Below are 19526 nucleotides of genomic sequence, written 5' to 3' on the forward strand. Positions count from 1 at the left end.
GAAATATCTCTTGAAGTTTTTGTACATTTCTAATTCATTAATTTTCTTCTTTTTTGCCTTTCTTCAAGGGGCTCAGTTAGTTTCTTAAGTAATGCTCAATAGTGATCAAAATTAATCTTTTTTGGGGGGGCTGTTGATCATAGGTCTTGAACTCAGGACCTTGGCTCTGTCCCTGAGCCTCTTTGTGCTCAAGGCTACCACTTGAGCCACAGCACCACTTCCAGTTTTTGAGTGGTTAATTGGAGATTAAGAGTCTCAGGGAGCCTTTTCTGTTGAGGCTGGCCTTGAATCTCAATCCTCATATCTCAGACTCCTGAGTACCTAGTGTTAAAGGCCTGAGCCACTGGTACCAGCTTAATTAATCTATGTGTATGGCTTTTGCACATACGCCCACATATTTCACTGTCATTGTCCTATTTCATCCACAGTATTCTAAACCCCATGGGTTTTTATGAACTGACAAGCTATAGAGAAATAATATTAACTTAAATAACATTCAGATGTAAAGTCTGCTAAGTAAGAAATTTTTATAAGAAACGTGATAGATCATGCAGAAACTATAAGCCTTAACTCTAACAGCTCAAATAAAATTAGTTGAACATTTTCATCACAATTAAAATAAATGAAAATGTGAGTGCCTTCAAGGATATTTAAGATTTAGAACATGTTTGATTAATATATAAATATTAATACAAATGAAATAGTGATCTAGCCATGATAGAAAGATAGAAAATAAGCTTTAGCAATTTTATTCAGTACTACCATGCATTCTGGATACAAATAAAAGTGCTTTATCACAAATAAAATAATAATATTGCATGAGGTTGTGGCAATGCATTTACATGTTAGATAAACAGCTTGTAGACAAGCAGCTTTAGTGTTTAATTCTAGTCTTAATTTATTAAAATCAAAGTGAAGCCACCAGCAGGTGGCTCAGGTCTATCATCATAGCTCCTCCAGAGGCTGAGGCAGGTAGAATCATGTCTTGAGGCCACTTGGAGCAGAAAAGCCCTCAAGATTCTCCAAAGTAACCAACAAAAAGCAGGACTGGAAGTGTGACTCAAGTGAAAGAGATGCAGCCATGAGCAAGAAAACGGGTACAAGGTACAAGAATTAGATAATCCCTCAGACCAGAAGGCCCTGCCCTCTCCTCTTATCAGACTCTGAGTCTTCGTTGTCTGTTAGCATTTATTGAGCAAAGGCACCTGCATTGGCAATTTAGGGCATTTCAAAATGATGCTATTGCTTTTCTTCGTTAAATTTCCCAGACAGCCTTGTCCTTTGTTTCATGGAAGACCATTATAGACATGAAATAAGTCATTATTTAAACTTCAATATCAGAGGCTCTAATGAGTCAATATCAAAGTGTTGATCACCAGGTGGGAGATCCTATACGAATTTAGAATTTTGTGAGAACAAAAACAAAAATCTGAGGTCCCCTAGACCTCTGAGTTGGGATTACCATATCTTGTTGTGATTGGTAAAGTGATAAACTTACCATCAAACTACAGGGTTTTGTTTTTTCCCAATAGTGACTCCTCATAGGGAAATAACAACAGAATCATTGATCAGAGTAAACATTAATAGCCAAAATTAGTAAAGTCTTGGTAGAAATTGACTTGGCTTCTAATTATTCCAATATGTGCTTTGATACTCCCTGAAATGTAAGTAAATGTGTGATTTACTGGTTCAATTTTCTTTTAAAAACGTTCCTAATGTGTATAGTTCATTAGCAAGCTTTGTATCTTAAAAGTTCTGCAAAGGTTCACATATGAAAGGTTTTGTTGCCAGCCTGGGGCACTGTTGAGAGTTAAAGGACCTGGTAGGCCCAGTATTACAAAGAGAAGAAATTGGGGCTTGTCTTCCAAGAGGAGGCTGATATCCCAGCCCTCCTCTCACTCTTGGTTTGCCAGCCCCAAGGAGGTGAACAGGCTTATTTTTTCCATCTGCTGCCTCCAGGATTTACTGTGCTACCTCAGACTGAAAGCACAATGACTGAGAGGTGGTGGGCTCCCACAGCTGAACTTGTGAGCCAAACTTAGCTTCTCCTCCATTCAGCTTAGTTCGTTGCAGAGAACAGCTTCATTTTCTAGTTATAGGCTTAAATGTCACTGTGTATGTTAAAGTTAAAAATCAACGGAATCACAGATCTGTTGTCATTTAGCAACATTTTGATCTGTTAAAATGCCTGATTTTTTTTTACCTGTTATTGGTAGGAATCTTTTATTTTATTTTATTTTATTTGTGAACATACTGTACAGAAGGGTTACAATTACATGGGCAGGATAATGCGTACATTTCTTACCAAGCATTGCAGCCTCCTCCTTTGGTTTACCCTTCACATCCCTTCCCAGCCTCCCCCCCCCCCCCCCAACCCAATCCTTCTCCTTCCCCCCCCCCCCCCCCCCCCCCCGCACTGACGTTGTAAAGCTCGTTTTGGACATGACAACTTGTACTTCTCATTGTTGCAACAGGTCCACCTGTATCCTTAAACAACTGGTTTTTCCCCATCTCCTCCACAAGTTATACTGACATCAAATATAGTGAAAGCAGGGGTTATACTGTGGGGGAGGGACATACAAAGCAACAAAGAGATTTAAAATACATATCTAAGGGTTCATTTTCCTGACATCACATTATCTGACCTTTTCCGCTTGACTCGTACATATACTACATATTGCAAATAAGGGAAACCATGGGACCTATGTTTCTTTGGGCCTGGCTTACTTCACTTAATATAATTTTTTCCAAGTTTTTCCATTTATTGGTAGGAATCTTGACAGATTTTCACATCTCATGAACCACAAAAAAGCAACGGGTATTAATCAAGATAAGGCCTTTAATTCCTCACTCTCATATTCATATGAAATGTAGAAAAATTATATATTATATAATAACATTTTCAAATAGAAAACAAATAAATTAATAAAAATCAACCCATGTACCAACAGTTTCAAACAGTCATGAATCCATTCTCCCAATGTTTTTGTTGTTTTCTTATAGAAAAGGTAAACACGGAGCAACTTTATTCAGAAAACATTAGTGTTCTGTTGCAGCAGATCTGGTTGCTGGGGCCTGAGCCTTAATTTAGAAGTTTCACTGATAAGGTCAGGCTCATCAAGGACAATTGCTCCTTTTGATTAATTCAGGAGTATTTCAGGTAGCTTCCTAATTGCACTTTTTAATATCTCTTCACTTTTTAATATCTCTTTTGCCAAAGTCTCTTGTCTAGGTATAAATCACAGTTTCTTCCAGCCAGGTATGAGGGTTGCAGGTAACAGAAGGAATCCTCTTACCTCTGGAGGCTACCATCGTTGATTTCTTGTAGCCATTCAAGGACTAACCCAACAGCCTTGTCCAACAATAGCACCTCTCATTTCTACATGCTTTTCTTTCAACAAGTCATAAGACAGAAGGAGAGAGAGATAGATGGGGAGGTGTTATAATATGTAACACTCTCCAGCCTCCCGTTCTGACTACTGAGAGAACTTAGTCAGTCTTCAAGTCCTATTGCTGATTGAAACTTATCACACTCCATACAATGAATCTATCATTCTAGAAAACTTTGTACTGCCTGTTTAGATCAATACAGTTGCTTCAGTTCCTAGGGAAATTGGTACTAGAATTCTCTAGGATATGCAGATCTGAAGCTGTACAAACCCCTTACAAATAACATAGCCTAGAATTACATAGACCCTACATATTTTCCCCTATTTTCATTAAATAATCTTCAGGATACTTAAAACACTTGGTTCAAGAAAGTAGTGTATAAAAAGTTGTTGCACTGTATTATTTAGGCAGTAATGACAAGGAAATAAAGCTTATGTATATTCAGTATGTGTAGATTTTCCCAAATATTTATGCTCAACAATCAGTTGAATCCCAGGATGTAAAATTTTCAGAAATGAAGGGATAATTTGTATAACAAAGGAAAATTCAACATTATTGAGCAAAAATATCTGTTCTTGGCTACTTCTTATTAATTACTTACGTGACTTTAGACAAATCACTTGCCTGGTATGGCCTTCAGATTCTACTTATAGGTATGTGATTGCTGGCTTATTCTCCTTTGAATGGGTTTTAATATGTAAATAAAACATTGAAACTATAAGAACCCAAGATGCTGTGAAGATTATTTTAGATACATTTTTAGATACATTTAGATTCATGTTTTGTTCTTTGGTGCTCCTTTCTTAATCATAGAGGATCATTTGAGCTGGTTGCTCACATCTGTAATCCAACCTATCATTGTGATCTGAAGACCAGTTTGAAGCCAGCCTTGGCAGAGAAATCTGAGAAACTTTTAAGCTGGATGTGGCTCAAGTAATAGAACTTTAGCTTAGAGTGGTAAAAGCTAAGGGACAGTACTCAGGCCCTGTGCTCAAGGCCCAATAACAGCACACACACACAGACACACAGACACACAGACATACAGACACACACTCTTAACCCAGTTTCTTTCTGTCATTAAGACGAGGAAAGAATGATTAGGATCCTATATACAGTAATTTATCATGGCCAAGTGTAATTTTTTCCATCTAGTGTGTTCATTTGTAGATTTATAGGCACAAATGAGGGAAATCATGCTTTGGGTGTGGCTTACTTCACTTAATATAGTTTTTTTTCCAAGTCTTTCCATTTCCTTATGAGTGTTGCAATATCGTTCTTTAGTGAAATCAGAGGATTACAAAGGCTCAATAACTATTTGCATATGAACATAGAAAATGATGTTTACAGAATGAACTCCAAGAAATGGAAATAAGAGGTTTTTCTGTTGTTTTGCTTTTCTCTTTCTTTTCCTTTTGTCCTTTGTTGCTGTTTTGGATTTCGGCACCTTTTGTCTTGTTTGTAGGATTATATAAAAGAGGAAGGGGAGCACAGAAATGGTGGGACAAAGGTTGAACCAATGTAGCAGTGATATTCACTAGACACTCAGCTAAAAATGAATGACACAATTGTGGGGAAAGTGGGGTGGGAGGGAAAACTGGGAGATGACAAGGTGACACTGTTCAAAAAGAAACGTGCTCATTACCCAACTTATGTAACTTAACCTCTCTGTACATCAGCTTTATAAAAAGACAATTAAAATTTTTTTAAAGAAGAGGAAAGAGACTGAACTGGTATATTCCGGTAACATTAAATACAGTATGATTTTAGTGGGAGACAGGAAAACACGAGCACCTCAATGAGAGAACAATGTAGGTGGCTTTGGAGAGAAATGGGTATGAGCCACACACTTGTCCTTCTTGGTGAGATTCAAGTCCCTGTAGCCTGCTGTATCAGCAGCTTTGCTGTAAATACACAGAAAGTGAGGCAGTAGATGTGGTGTATACAATTAAGTAGGTAAAAAAAAATGAACTTGCAAGAGAGGATTCCAATGGTGTAAGTTTCTGGAAAACTAACTTACAGTTTATCAAAATGAATATCAGGAAGCTGAAATGTATTGGGAAGACTGGGAAGAGGTGAAAGATAACTTTGAAAGAATATGTGTTTTTTTTTTACAAGTGCACTTGCAGTTCTAAAACATGTCTCTCTCAATTTCAAATCAAACAGGCTCTATTAGCCATTTCCTTCATTTCTCACATTTTTCCTTGCTCATCAAGGAGACACAGTAGATTATACATTGAACAGTTAAACAAGATGATACTATAAGTATCCAGAAGCTTGATTTAAACGGTAGCAAGGACATGGAAATTATTTTTTGTTTAATAGATTCATGTCTAATTAACTGCCCAATAGGGGGCAATTTTGATGGTGCTACAGAACTGAAGTAATGTTATTTCACAGTGGGGGGTTTTTATAACTCAGGACAAGCTCCTAGGCCCCTATTTCTTCCAGACCCCCATCGTGGCAGCTGTGAATTATTTAAAATCATTTCATCATGTGCTTCATGGGTGTTGGACACCTTTCAGAATGGTCAGTCTCTCTCCTCATTCATCAGTCTCATGCAGGTGGCATTTAGAGATTCCATACAAAAAGAATGCAGAGATGCCCTGCTCTCTCTTTGATTCTCTTATTTGATTTAAGAAATATTCGTGCCCATAATTGCATCTACTCATATAGTTCAAAATGTGTTTGCCAAAGATACTGTCTTTGTACATTATTAGTATTATTCTCTTCTTTCAGAGAAGTTTTGAATTCTGCCTGTGTTAGCCCATGGGGAAGTGACAGGAAGAAATGTCAAAATGTCACTTCTTCTACTATTTTGTTTATCAAAAGGCTCAGTGCCTGTTTGGAATGCTGACTTTATCTTTGCACACCTCGGTGACAATGGACATACATATTTGGGCAGTTCTATATGTGCACAGCAGATGAACTGTACACTCAAATTCTACATTACCGCATGATGATCAACACCTGGAGTTTCTGGCCTAGTGAGCTACTGAGTTTATAAGCCTAACCATCTTTGCATTTAAAATAGAGGTCTGAGGGCTAACCCATGCCATGCTTTTTACTAGGTCTTTAGCCTGTTGTTGAGAACAGAGTCTTGCAAATTTGTTTCCTTATTTCATGCCCCCTTTTATCCCTAATTAATAGCCTTAAGGCCTTAACAAATATAATGAACACTTGGGTACCTCCTTCTCCATTTAGGGCATGACAAGTGTTGATTTCTCCTCTCAGTTCCAACTACAGAAGCATTCTCTTAATACAAGTCGCAGAAGCTACAGAGAATGTCTGGGAGACCCAGCCAAGTGCAGTGATGTAGCAAAGATGATTAGATTCCTGGAACATGGAATTCTGGATTAATGATTTGAAAGATTGGCCGTCTTGTATTATATGTTATGAAAGCATATGAGAGTAGATGCTTCGAAAGCAATAACTAATGAGTCAGGGAAAAGTGAATTATTTGATTTTTCCTATGAATAAGAAACAATATTAAGTGGTATGTATTGAATAAATAGTATTCGTTCACAGACTGAGATCAGGATTGAAGTTTGAGACCAGGTTTGGCTGAAATATTCATGAAACCCCATTCACAGGCCTGTACCTGTTATTCTAACAATAGGAAGTCTGAAGTGAATCACTGTGTTGGCACATGCCCATGCATGAATCAAGAGTCTCTCAAAAATAATCAGCAAAAGAAAGGGCCAGAGTCATGGCTCAGAAGTTCAGTGCCTGCATAGCAAACATGAAGCTCTATGTTTAGACCCTGATATTGCTAAAGATACTTATCATGTTTGAAAATTATGCAAAATGGATGCCTGTATCTCTTTCACTTCTGTTAGTTCATTCTTCCTGAGCCCTCAGAAATTCTCTGCAGAGTTTGGAGGAGGGAGTGGAGTGGAATCATTGTTTCTTGTAGGATTGATCAAGAGGGTTCTCAGCTTGAAAAGTTGTTGCTAAGCCTTTTCTCACTCTCCATCCCTCTTTCTCTGTTTCTGTCCATATTTCCCACTCTGTTCCTCTTTCTCTTTTCTGTCTGTTTCTCTCTCACACACACATAGTCCTCTTACATTATTCTTTCAGGTTTCTGTATAGCATACTCAGAGAGCCCTATGCTATCTGACTTCCCAGCTTGCTGCTTGAGGTCAAAGCATCTGCACAGAACAATTTCCACCAGGTGTCCCTTCCCCCATCTCATAAGACACAGCATCTCTTCTGCTGAATCAACAACATCCAACTTCTGAGGGCTACAATCATTTCAATATCACGTGAATGTAAGCAAAGCTGGGCATGATGGATTTGAGTTTGACTAAAGGGCAGGTGCTCAGGCTCAGTTTGGGGAAGAAATCATATTGAAAGTTACAGATTGGTGGAGTCTAATGAAAGAAAGATCAAAAGAAGTCATTACTACTTTATGGGCATCAAGGGAAGATGATATTAATATGTATAGAGAATTTTGATAACAGCAGGCTGAAGATGGTTGATTATTCCAGAATGCTAACAAGGTTTGCAAGAGTGGTCCTTTCTGATAAGCAAAGAAATCAGAGTCTAAAACAATGATGCTTCATTTAACCACTACATTTAAAGTACACTGAACTCAAAAGTGCTTTTAGGCTTGTAAGATAATAAAATAAACTATCCCCATGAGTGCAAAAGTTTGTTTTTTGGAGGTTGAATCTGAAGAGAAGAAGGGGGAAAATGTGGTGGCTTGGTATACCAGGACCAGATAACAAAGGCTGAGAGTTACTAAGTCTTGTCTGGGAAGCAGCTAGTGTTATGTTTCTTTTGTTTTGGTTGATTTTAATGAAAAATTTAAAAATTATTTTATGGTAGAAGAAAGTTTCTATATATTTTAATGACTCACAAGGAATTACAAAATCAGAAGGACAATCCCATATTTTTGACAGAATATGCATTTCATTGTAATTCAACATAAGACACAGAAATGCCACTAGGAAGGTAGGATGTAATTTTTCTCTCTCCATCTTTCTGTCTGTTGTCTATTATCTATCTAATCTATCTATCTATAATCTACTGATTTATGGGTGTTGGGAAGTTGAGGACCATCTCTCCAGGTTTTCAAGGCCTTTTATCTCTACCCAGATAAGTAACTTCTTTTCTTTCTGAGACCACATCCATCCCTTCTGTGCTCACAGAAGGTGCTCAGGTTTTCAGGATCCAACCCCAGTCCTGGAATTCGAACTCCTGAATGCATTTACAGTCTGAGAGCTTTTTGATGAATGGGCTACATATCGTCCCTCATGACATCATGGCAAGCTTTCATTCGCTGGCCAATTGTCATGACTGCTCAGAGCTGCTTCTCAGCCAAACGTTGTCATGACTGCTCAGAGCTGCTTCTCAGCCAAACGTTGTCATGACTGCTCAGAGCTGCTTCTCAGCCAAACGTTCACTCTGCCACAGGCCTTTGTAGGTTTTCCACAGGGTTTTAGAAAAACCATAATGTCTTTATGAAGTATTCAATATCTCCTCTACGAAAACATTCTGAAATTTGTGTAAGTGCTGATAAATCATGGGTAAATGGTCTTGTTATAAGATGATGTCTGCTCAGAGTACCCCAAGTGACTTTTTTTCCCCTTTTCTTTTTATTTTTTTTTGTGCTGATACTGGGGCTTGAACTAAGGGCCTAGCTGGTGTTCCTTAGCTTTATTGCTCAAGGCTCTGTGATTTGAGCCACAGCTCCACTTCTGGCTATTTGCGGGCTCATTGGAGATAACATTCTCACTCATGTACTTTCCTACCAGAGCTGGCTCTGAGCCATGATCATCAAACCTCAGCTTCTAAATTGCCAGGATTACAGGTATGAGCCTCTGTCCCAAGCACCTTTGTAAGACATAGTCTATGTGACTATGGGACTATGTGCACGTGAAGCTATGCAGGCCTCAGAGAAGCTGCAAGGATAAATCAAATAAATTCAGCAATTCCAGTTGTTATCCAGAATGAAGCATTCTATGTCTCTGGGTACATGTGTGAATCCTCCCTTTAGAATTCCAAATGTTCTCCATGAGAACACTGAACACAGAATAAATGCCGTCTCAGTTCAACAACAATGCCAACGTTGTGGCTTCCCTATTGCTTCCTGCCACACTGACCTTTCAAGGGCTTGAATTCCCAACATTCTGTCTGTCCTATGTCTGCATATTTTGACATGAATACCTTTCTCTTTAGTCAAGCTGCAGCTGGTTAAAGTTAACTTTCTGAGAAATGATTACAACTGTTTCACAGCATCAGTTCTTCACTGGGCCACAGAAAAAAAGAGCCTAAAAGTTTAATGCATTAGCTCACACTGATTGAAGGCATGATGCTACACTGTAAAAAAATGCCACAAAAGAGTACAAACTATATGGAATCTGTATGCACAATTGTGAAGAATACCACATGAAAAAGCCAAGTGTTCTGGAGGGGTAGAAACAAGGCAGATCACATTTCATGAAATGTGTGTTTTATTTTGATGTTATCCTGTCCCAAAGTTTACAAATCACATGCCCCCTCCCCGCCCCCAGACCTGAACTCTCTGAACTGACCTCTTTCCAGGTTGTGCAATGATCACGGGGTAGACCTTAGACCTCCAAACAACAGTTAGGTACAGTACAGTAGTACAGTTCTACCTATGTGTTTCTGCAATGCTGAGATTTGAAAGCAGGGCTTTGGCGCTTGCTAGTTAGGTACGCTACCACTTGAGCCATGACCCCATAGCTTTCTTGTTGTAGACTATTTTTCAGATACAGCCTCTCCAACTTTTGACCCAGGTTGGCCTAGAATCATGATACATTTACCCAGCCCTCCTGGCTAGCAGGGATTGTAAGCATGAACCCCGATTTCTGACATTTCCATGTTTTTCATGTGGAAAAAAATGTTAAAAAATGTTAGAAAGTCACAGAGGTTTTCTACTGGAATAACTTTCTATTTTGGATTACTAGATATCCTCGAGGTGATTTTTCACTAGCAAAGAAATTGGTCAATGATAAATGAATCCTTTACAATTTATAGCATAATTGTTCTCGAGGACACGGAAGTGGAATATTGCTAACTTCCTGGCCAAATAAGCTTTTAATAAAAGTTGAAGATTGTACGTTGATACATTCTTTATTCATTTTCCTTTTATTTTAGTCAAGTTACACAGAAAGACAATTCTCACAAATTCCTATGTGCACAATGATCATTAGGAATTACTCAACACAAATGTGTCAATGTTTAGCCACAATAAGTATGTGTTTTTTGAAGTCGGAGATAAGAGCATTGAGCTTATGAACTGTAAATTCCTTCAATCTCTGTGGAAGAAAAATGACAACTATAGTGCTCTTTTTGTTTCGTTTTATACTTGAATATGTGTTATAGCTCATGATTGGAGTTTTCATTTTCTGTCTCCGTCTTGCTTTGTTGTGAGCTAAACTCAGTGTACTTCTCAAAGATTCAAGTGCTCACTGTGTGAAGTAAATTAACTCTTTGAGGGGCTCTAGGGTACCAATTAATGCCCCAGAGGAGGTAAATTACTAACTGGTGCCCTGCTGCCTTGGAAACCTGAATTTGCCTCAAATAGTTCTGCAGCTCTCTGGTGGAGAGTAGATTACTCTTAGCTGTTCTCTGTAGGACAAGATCCATTTTTACAAGGGAAATTAGATTCCAACTGATCATTGAGCTAAAGCATCAGCAATGAAAGATCTAATAGCTGCAGGTAGACAACCAGAAGCTACAAATGCAGGTAATGAAAGCTCAAGAGACATTAGGGACATGGAACACAGTATTTGATTTTACTGGCATATTTAAATGTTTTAAGCATAATGAAAATCTGAGATTATTAAGGTGGAATCTTCTATCAGAATTTAATAATATAGAGTATCTATGATAGTGCATTTTTCAATCAACATTCACTCCTTATTCATTCATCTAAAAATTACAGAGATGGGAATACAGAATGAAGCAAAATTTCACTCTGGAATCTTTCTTTACAAATGAGCTATAACACATATTCAAGTATAAAACGAAACAAAAAGAGCACTATAGTTGTCATTTTTCTTCCACAGAGATTGAAGGAATTTACAGTTCATAAGCTCAAGCCTTTCCCTCCACCCCCCAAAAAATAGGATTAAATTTTGTTTTTAAGTTTTTGGTAGATACTTTAATGGGATAATCCAGCATTTGTAACATAAAAATCTTCAACATTTTAAGTGTCTCTGATGTTATATGTCATCATATCATATCATCCTTAAGTTCTTTGACCCCTAAATTTATTCCAGAAAATTCTCTGTAGTATATCTTGAATATGTCTCAATTCCATTTGTAGTTAAGCACTGTGTAAGATCTTATTGCTTTATAAGACACTCTTGATGTACTTAACTAATAAAAACTTAAATCAGCTTTGTAAAGAATTGACTGCCCATTAAGTATGAGGTAGTGCTCAATGAAGAGAAAGTCTGTTCCCTGCATTTTTTTTGGGTCAGTTGTGGGGCCTGAACTCTGGTCCAGGGCGCTGTCCCTCAGCTCTTTAGCTCAAGGCTAGAGCTCTACCACTTGAGCCATAGCATCACTCCCGGCTTTTTAGGCTTATGTGGTGCTAAGGAATCAAACCCTGGTCCTCAGGCATGCAAGGCAAGCACTCTACCACTGAGCCACATTCCCAGCCCCAATTCCCTGAATTCTTAAATTCTACCTTCTAAAGGAGAAGAGCAAAACCACAGAGGATAGCACAGACACAATATCAACTGTTAAATAATGATAAATGCTATGAGGAGATATTGTAAGAGAGAGTGTGAGAAGCCATACAGTCCATATCTATCTATCTATCTATCTATCTATCTATCTATCTATCTATCTATCTATCTATCATCTATCTATCTATCTATCCATCATCTATCTATCGTGTATATACATAGCTATTAATCTATCATCTACCTTTCTATCTACAAGTTTCATCTACAGCTCATCAAATGTAAATTAGTAGTAATAATAATACTTTTAGGGGTGATATTTTAGACAAAACACCAAGACTGACCCTGGAGTGATCTCAGCTGTAGAAACTGCATAGGAGACTGAAACTACTAATAGAGACTAAAAAATCAGAGGATCCAAAAGAAAAAAAAACTCATAAAAAAGAAGTGACATGGAACTGTTATATAGCATGGAACTAACATATATATGTACATATGTACATACATGTACATACATACATACATATATATATATATATATATAGTGGAATGAGCAAAGATACCCAACCATGGATGAATGGATAAACAATAATCTGTTACATATATGCCATGGAATAACAATCAACTACTAAGAAAAAGAATCTTATCTCATTTGCTAGTTTGTGGAATCTAAACCTTAAAGGTACACATAGTGAGCATTCTTTTTACAAATAAGCATTAGAAATAAGTTGCAAAATATGAGTCAATTTATCATAAAACAAGCCAAAAATAAAGAAATGCCATAAATTAAAAAGAAGAAAACTTTGAGCATCAACCAAGGAAGTCCAACCTCTGAACAAAAGAAAAGTCAGAAGGAAGGCGAAGTATAATAGGGAAAAGACATTAGTGTCCAGATTTTAAATATTTTGGAAAGTTTCACAATAGTGAAGAAAGAAAAGAGCTAAAATGCTTCCCAAATAGCAAGTGCCTTTCAAACAACCCAAGATGATAACAAAATCGCCATCAGAAGATGAAAGCAAGTAGGAAACTTGCAAGAAGCAAACTTTCAATGTTTTGAAGGAAATAAATCTCACTCACATGACAATTATGTGAGCATAGACTAAAAATACTTTGATCAGGTCTCTTAAAAATTATAAGCACAAATTTTCTGGTCTTAGGATCCATTGCATTAAAAAGAGGGTAAACACTGAAGAAGAGGAGGAGGAAGAAGGAGGAGGAGGAGGAGGAGGAGGAGGAGGAGGAAGAGGAGGAGGAGGGAGGGAAGAGTTGAATTAGGGGCCATGATGGAAAAGTCAAGTGGAAGAAGAGATAGAGAGTTGTTTGCCTTTGTTTGTTTATGTTTTTAATCCAACTGGATTTATTGCCTTTGTTTGTCTATGTTTTTAATCCAACTAGTGAACCTTGTATACAAAGTACATAGAACTATATAACATGTAACTATGAAAAAACACCATTATCTTAAAAAGTGCAAGTTCAAATAAAAGGTTTGTTTGAAATGTCTAAAATTGCACATGGTAAATAGCCCCCAAGTTTACTCTGTGAAGTGTGTAGCTTTTCATTGGGAACTTCACTCGCAAATGAGCAATCTCAGTTGTCAGAGAAATGTTTGATACCTTCTTGCTGAACCTGCTGTCCTTCCCTTGTAGTTAAAAGATCAAATTATCATTCTGCTTATACAAATACACCACACCAGTTAAAAGAAAGGGATAATGAGAAAGATACTCACAGAAGACTGCATTATCATTTAAAATTCACTTTCGCTGTGAGGAAAGACTGAAGGGAAGAGCTTATCCTAAGAATGAGCCTTTGATGTCTCTAAGTAAGAGAGTAGCTGGCATGTCCCTAACCTTTCTAATTGATGCTTACAATAAAAGCAAACCTTCTGAGCTTCTCAGGAGGTTCAGAGGGGAGATGGCAAATTGAATAATGGCTGTTAGCTTTCTAAAAAGCATATAAAAATGATCAAATAGGGATGCATGTTTAAATCTGTGTGAGTTCTTGTGGTTTAAAGTAGTTAACATTTCAATGTATGTGTTTTGGCTTATTTTAAAGGATCTTCTCAAAAATATTATAGTGTGATGACACTGATTAGAATGCATTTTATTATTTGAATTGCAACTCCTTTCTATAGCTACTTAAAGGTAATTGTAAAAGAGAAAAAAGATCATAATTCTGTGGGTGAAATGTACAATTGAGTATGTGAATATCCTGCTCCTGAAGTTATTTTCTCTTGTGAAGCTTCATTTTCAGGTATGTCTGCTGATGGGCTAGCTTAAATGTGTCTAGTCCCAGACCCAGAGACGTGATACACATCTGCAATCCCAGCTATCCTGGAGGCAGAGTTTGGGGAAACTGAATTTGAGGCTGGCCTAGGCCAAGTTAGCACGAGAACCTGAATGAAAAGTAGAATAAAAGCCACAGATGAGGAGTCTGTCTCAAAGCGGCGGAGTGCTAGCCTAGTAATCAATGTCCCATCCTCAGAATCATAACAAAACGACTGGCTCTAAAGAGCGCTAATAATATTCCAAATATTATTTAGCAAGTGCCAGAACAGAACACGTGTTATTTATTCCTATTGCACTGAATCAAAACACTAATGTGACAGTGCTGCACCTCGGCCGTGTCCACAGAAAAGCAAACACTTCCTAAAGCAATATAATTTTCCTAATCTGACTTTCTTATTCCATAAATTAATTAAGTAACTTCATTAATTTCTTCTCTCTTCAAAGATTCATAACAATTAATTTCAATCACTGGTTTTATGTTTCCTTAAAAAATCATTTGGCTTTTTGTCTGAATGAGTCAGGGTTCATGCTGTGACACTGGGGACTCTCCCTGGAGACACATGGTGATGGGAACAGTGTCTCCTCCACCAAGGCCACCATTTTCCTCCAGTGAGAACCATACCCTCTCCTCCAGCAGCAGCTCTGTTGGAGAATGGATTCCTGAGCATCTTTTGCTGTCCTTGGTGTGCATTGTATGTATCTAACATGTATCTAACGGTTGCATCACTGTTTTAAGATCTGCCTATGGAAAAACATGAATTGTAGGCATCAAGCATCTACAAGGTCCTCTTCTTCACATTTAAACCAGTCATTCTTAGGATTTATGGTCTCTTGTAGCAAATGCTCCTAGGTTAAGGAATTCTTGGAGAACTATGATTGGATTTATTAAGCAAACTCAGCATTGAGATAAAGGTTGAGTGGGCAGCTGTGAATTTGATCCTTCTTTGCCTGACACCTAATGGAGTGTTTGGATGTAAAGTTAAAATCTTAATGCCTCTTCCCACTAGATCTTGAGTCAGTTTCAAGTCTCAGCCCATCTTGGTAGCTGCTTCAGGAATCTTCAGTAAAAAAGCCCAGTTCTTCTTCCCTTTCATTTTAGTCAAACCAGTGTTTGACTGAATTATGTTGGTGTCATGAGCGTCTACCTCCGGGCCAGTCTTGTTACCTTCTTCTCATGAGATGGGGTCATACTCTCTCTGTTGACTTCTATGACATTTCAATATAAATCAATCTATAAGAGACAATTGGTATAACCTTCCCATGACCTGACTTGCAAATTCCCCAGGACATGCATAATTTTTTTTTCATTTTACCTCTGGCTACAGTAGAAGAAAATAAAAACACTCACTGAGTCTGTTGTAAATTCACTTGCTATGTTTGTTCTCTGAACCCCACTGTCTTTTTTGCAGTTTTAGATATATTCCATCTGTTACCACTGTTCTTCTTTATCACTCGTCTCTCCTTTACATTAGTCATTCCTTTCAGGTTGAAGTTTGAACTCAGGGCTTTCTGTTTGCTAGACAGCACACTGCCATTGAGATATACCTTCAGTCATTATGTGGGGAGGGGTTGTTGGGGGGTGTAATTGGTTATTTCTGAAATAGAATCATGCTTCTTGTCCAGGTGCATAGCTGGACTACGATCTACCTATTTTAGGCTTCTCATCCTAGCTGGGATGACTCACGTGCTCAGCTTTTTTCTGTCCAGATTGAGTTTTGCAGATGGGTTCTTGCTTGACTGGCCTAGGCCTCAATTCTCCCCATCTTAGCCTTTCATATACCCTAGGACAGCAGGCCCAGACCACCGGACCCAACTCTGGGTGGACAAGGCATCTTTGCCTTGGAAACTATCCTACAACTGCCAAACTCAGCCTTCCAAGTAGCTAAGACTCAGCATCATGAGCCACCAGTGACCACCTGAAAATACTTTCTTATTTTGAAACCATGGATTTTTCTTACGTTGCTCCCTCATTCTTCTCCTTTACACAGCAAAACTGATCTGTCATCAACACTGTCTCTCCTTATGTGTTCTTATTTCATTTGCTTTGATTGAGATTTTACGTAATCTGTAGTTTACCAAGAGCATAATTTACACATGTTGGTATCTCACTCATAGCCCATGACTGGTGTGGGAGATGGGCATGTTTTGAATGTCTGTGTCTTTAATGCTGTATGCAAATCGGAGATGATTACACCAGACTGGGTCCTTCCACAAAGAATCTAGGGGCAGATCTGTGTCATCCCTCTTACTCCCCTGACTTCTTGGCATATGAAGGTTTTTACATCCCTACCAGATGCCACAGCAGCACTCAAGACATCACCTTGGAAACAGATCTACACTTTAACCAGATTCCAAACCTCCTATAGATGCTTTATTCATACACTCCTGAACTAAAAAATAACCGTGAGAATAAATCTGTTTTCTTTATAAATTACCCAGTTTCAGGTATTTTGTTACAGTGGTCCATCCCAATATACATAGGTGCACATTTGTAGAATAAGGAAATTCTGGAGGGATCCTGCCAACCCCTCCATCTGACAGTAGGTCCAACATCTGTTCAATTTTAATTCATGGTCTCACCTCTAAAATTCTCCAGTGTCACTAGCTGCCAAAGCCAACAGACGGTAATTTGTTCTTATCTAATTTCATATCATTCAGTACTAGGTAGATGGTTGCTGCCTAGAAACACTTTCCCAATGTAGGTGTGACTACTCCATACCCATCTATTTCTTCCATTCTTAACCATGGCTCCATTTTCTTCTTTTTCTGAACAATGTATACTAATGTATTTGAGTTCTGTGCTTCATAGCACTTCTCTGAAAGACAGTTGGAAGTTTCAACATTATAGGTATTCTTTGAAGAAAACCATGCTGTACTGATTGTATAAATGAGGAAACGGAGGTGCAGACCAGTCAGTTTGTATATGATACAGCCAATATTTAAACCAAGCCATTATGTCTTAGAGTCTCAAGCACAGACTTGCAACAGCAACACACAAGTTCCAACAGCTGCAAAGACAGAATTAGGTTTCATGGTATTTTCAAGCAACAAAAGCCATTGACAGAAGTCTTGGCAGTCTGTCCTGACCCTCTCTGAGTCTCCTCTGTACCTCACATACTGCAGACTCCATGGTGTCATCGAGACTGCCTACTGTGGGTCTTCTTCTGTATACTCACCATGCTCTGGAAAACAGGGATTTTGATATTTCCTACCTAACAGTCTCCATCCGATTCTCAGAGCGCGGTGGCTGTTTATTTGGTTTGTTCTCTCGGGATCACGAGGAGACAGTGGTTTAAGAGGAGCATGTGATTGTATCTAGGGAGCCAATCAGGTAGCTATTCTACCATGTACAGGAGAACCCTGTTAGGTATGTGTGTGGAGGGAGGGTGTCAGAGGATGAGATGGAGATCAAGCCTGGAATTACCTTCTTGTATTCTCCTTTAAGGGTTCACTCAAGTTCAGAATAGAATCCTAGACAGAAGTTGAAAGGGTTACTCTTAAGAAGATGCAGAGATAAGCTTGCCTTGGAGATGTACCCCTAGAACTGCCAAGTGTAGTTAACCCAAGGCAAATCACCTCTTTCCTCCTCTCAGACTCCCTCGGGGTTTCCATAGAAAGACAGGCACTCATTTTACATTGCTAATGTGATAAAAAAAAGGACTTCCATTTTCAGATTCCACATGTGGGTTGGAAAATCAATACAGAAATTGGCCTTTTCCTAGATACAGAAACTGGCCTTTTCCTAGCTATTATGTCTGCGTCAAGAAATCCTCAGCTCCATTCCATTCCAACTCAAAGTAAAAACCCGAATGTCATTTTGAATCATTTTTCCATAGGCAGTTTGACTATAATTTGGGTCACATCTTGATATTTTGAAAACATTTAAAAAATACAATGAGGTGTCAGCCTTGAAAAACAGTGAAACACATTTCTAAGAGAGCTTTTTTTTTCCTGTAGCTTTCACATTTAGCTAAGCATTTGTTTCCTACTGAATAATCAACACTTACAAAGCTTGAAGTTATAAATGTAAGCTGTTTTTAACTTAGGTACTGACTTTCTAAAATTCTTTATATTTTTTTCCTGGACAAGAAAATGCATTCTCTTTCCTTCTCAGGTAACTTAAAAACAGCTGAATAGGTTGAAGTTAGAATGCTGACTTCTGAGTGAGCGAAAGAAAACAAAATTTCTGCTTAGAAAATGTCGAGAAAAACCATTCTATAATGATTTTGCTTTTCAACTGAGCATATCCCTGTATATTGCAAAAAAAAGACAGTCAAATTGCCTAAAGCTACCATAAAAGGTAATAGCGCGATACACTTAATTACTGGTTAGTAGTGCTTTTTATTTGAGTATTTTGCTGAATTAGTAAAAGTGTGCTATATCATATTTCTATGAAGGGCTCAAATTTAAATGAAGCAAATGGAGGTTTGATAAGTGAGAATTTCAGAGCTAGGGAAAGTATTTTATTTTTTCCCCCTGAAAGCAACTTATATAATCTTCTTTAAAACAGGGCAAATGCACATTATTACTATTGAAACTGTCTCTGGTTTTGTCTTTTTATTGTTTTTGGTCCACTTAGCAAGTTTATTCATAAAGCAAAAGTCTTCACATATTTTCACTATAATTGCTTTGTTCTGTTTTCTGTGATCTGACTCTATTGAACCAGACTATTTCTTTGACCATTCATAGTTTGTGGAAAAACTCCAATGTCTAATACTTGTATGTCTATTTACTTATCAAATGTTTTATAAACGTACATACAGCATGTTCTGCACGAAGCACTATAAAATATTAATCCATTTGATTCATTATGGAAAACCTTATAACCAAAGATAAGGACTTAGAAGAATTCAATTCTTTTGTGAAGGAATGTCAGGGATGGCAATGAGAAACCTCCACTAATGGTTTCTCTACAAATACAAGGAACAGAATAGCTATTCACACAGAACTCAGAATATCCTGTGTGAGACCGCAGTGTGTGCAAAAAAAAAAAAAAGGAGAAATAGGGAAGAAGGCAGGAAGGAGAAGGGCGAGTGCTCCACGCTTGCTTCAAAACCAAGCATCTCCGAGGGAGAAGTGTGCATTCCATTTTGAGGAGGGGGAGAAAATTAAGCCCAAGTCTTAGTCTTGTAACTCTTGGCCATGTCTGCTCTGGTGAATCCCAGGCTAGGCACTACTCTGTAACCTGTGC

The sequence above is a fragment of the Dipodomys ordii genome, unplaced genomic scaffold (assembly GCF_000151885.1).
Source record: "Dipodomys ordii isolate 6190 unplaced genomic scaffold, Dord_2.0 Scaffold56, whole genome shotgun sequence".
Lineage (NCBI taxonomy): Eukaryota > Metazoa > Chordata > Mammalia > Rodentia > Heteromyidae > Dipodomys > Dipodomys ordii.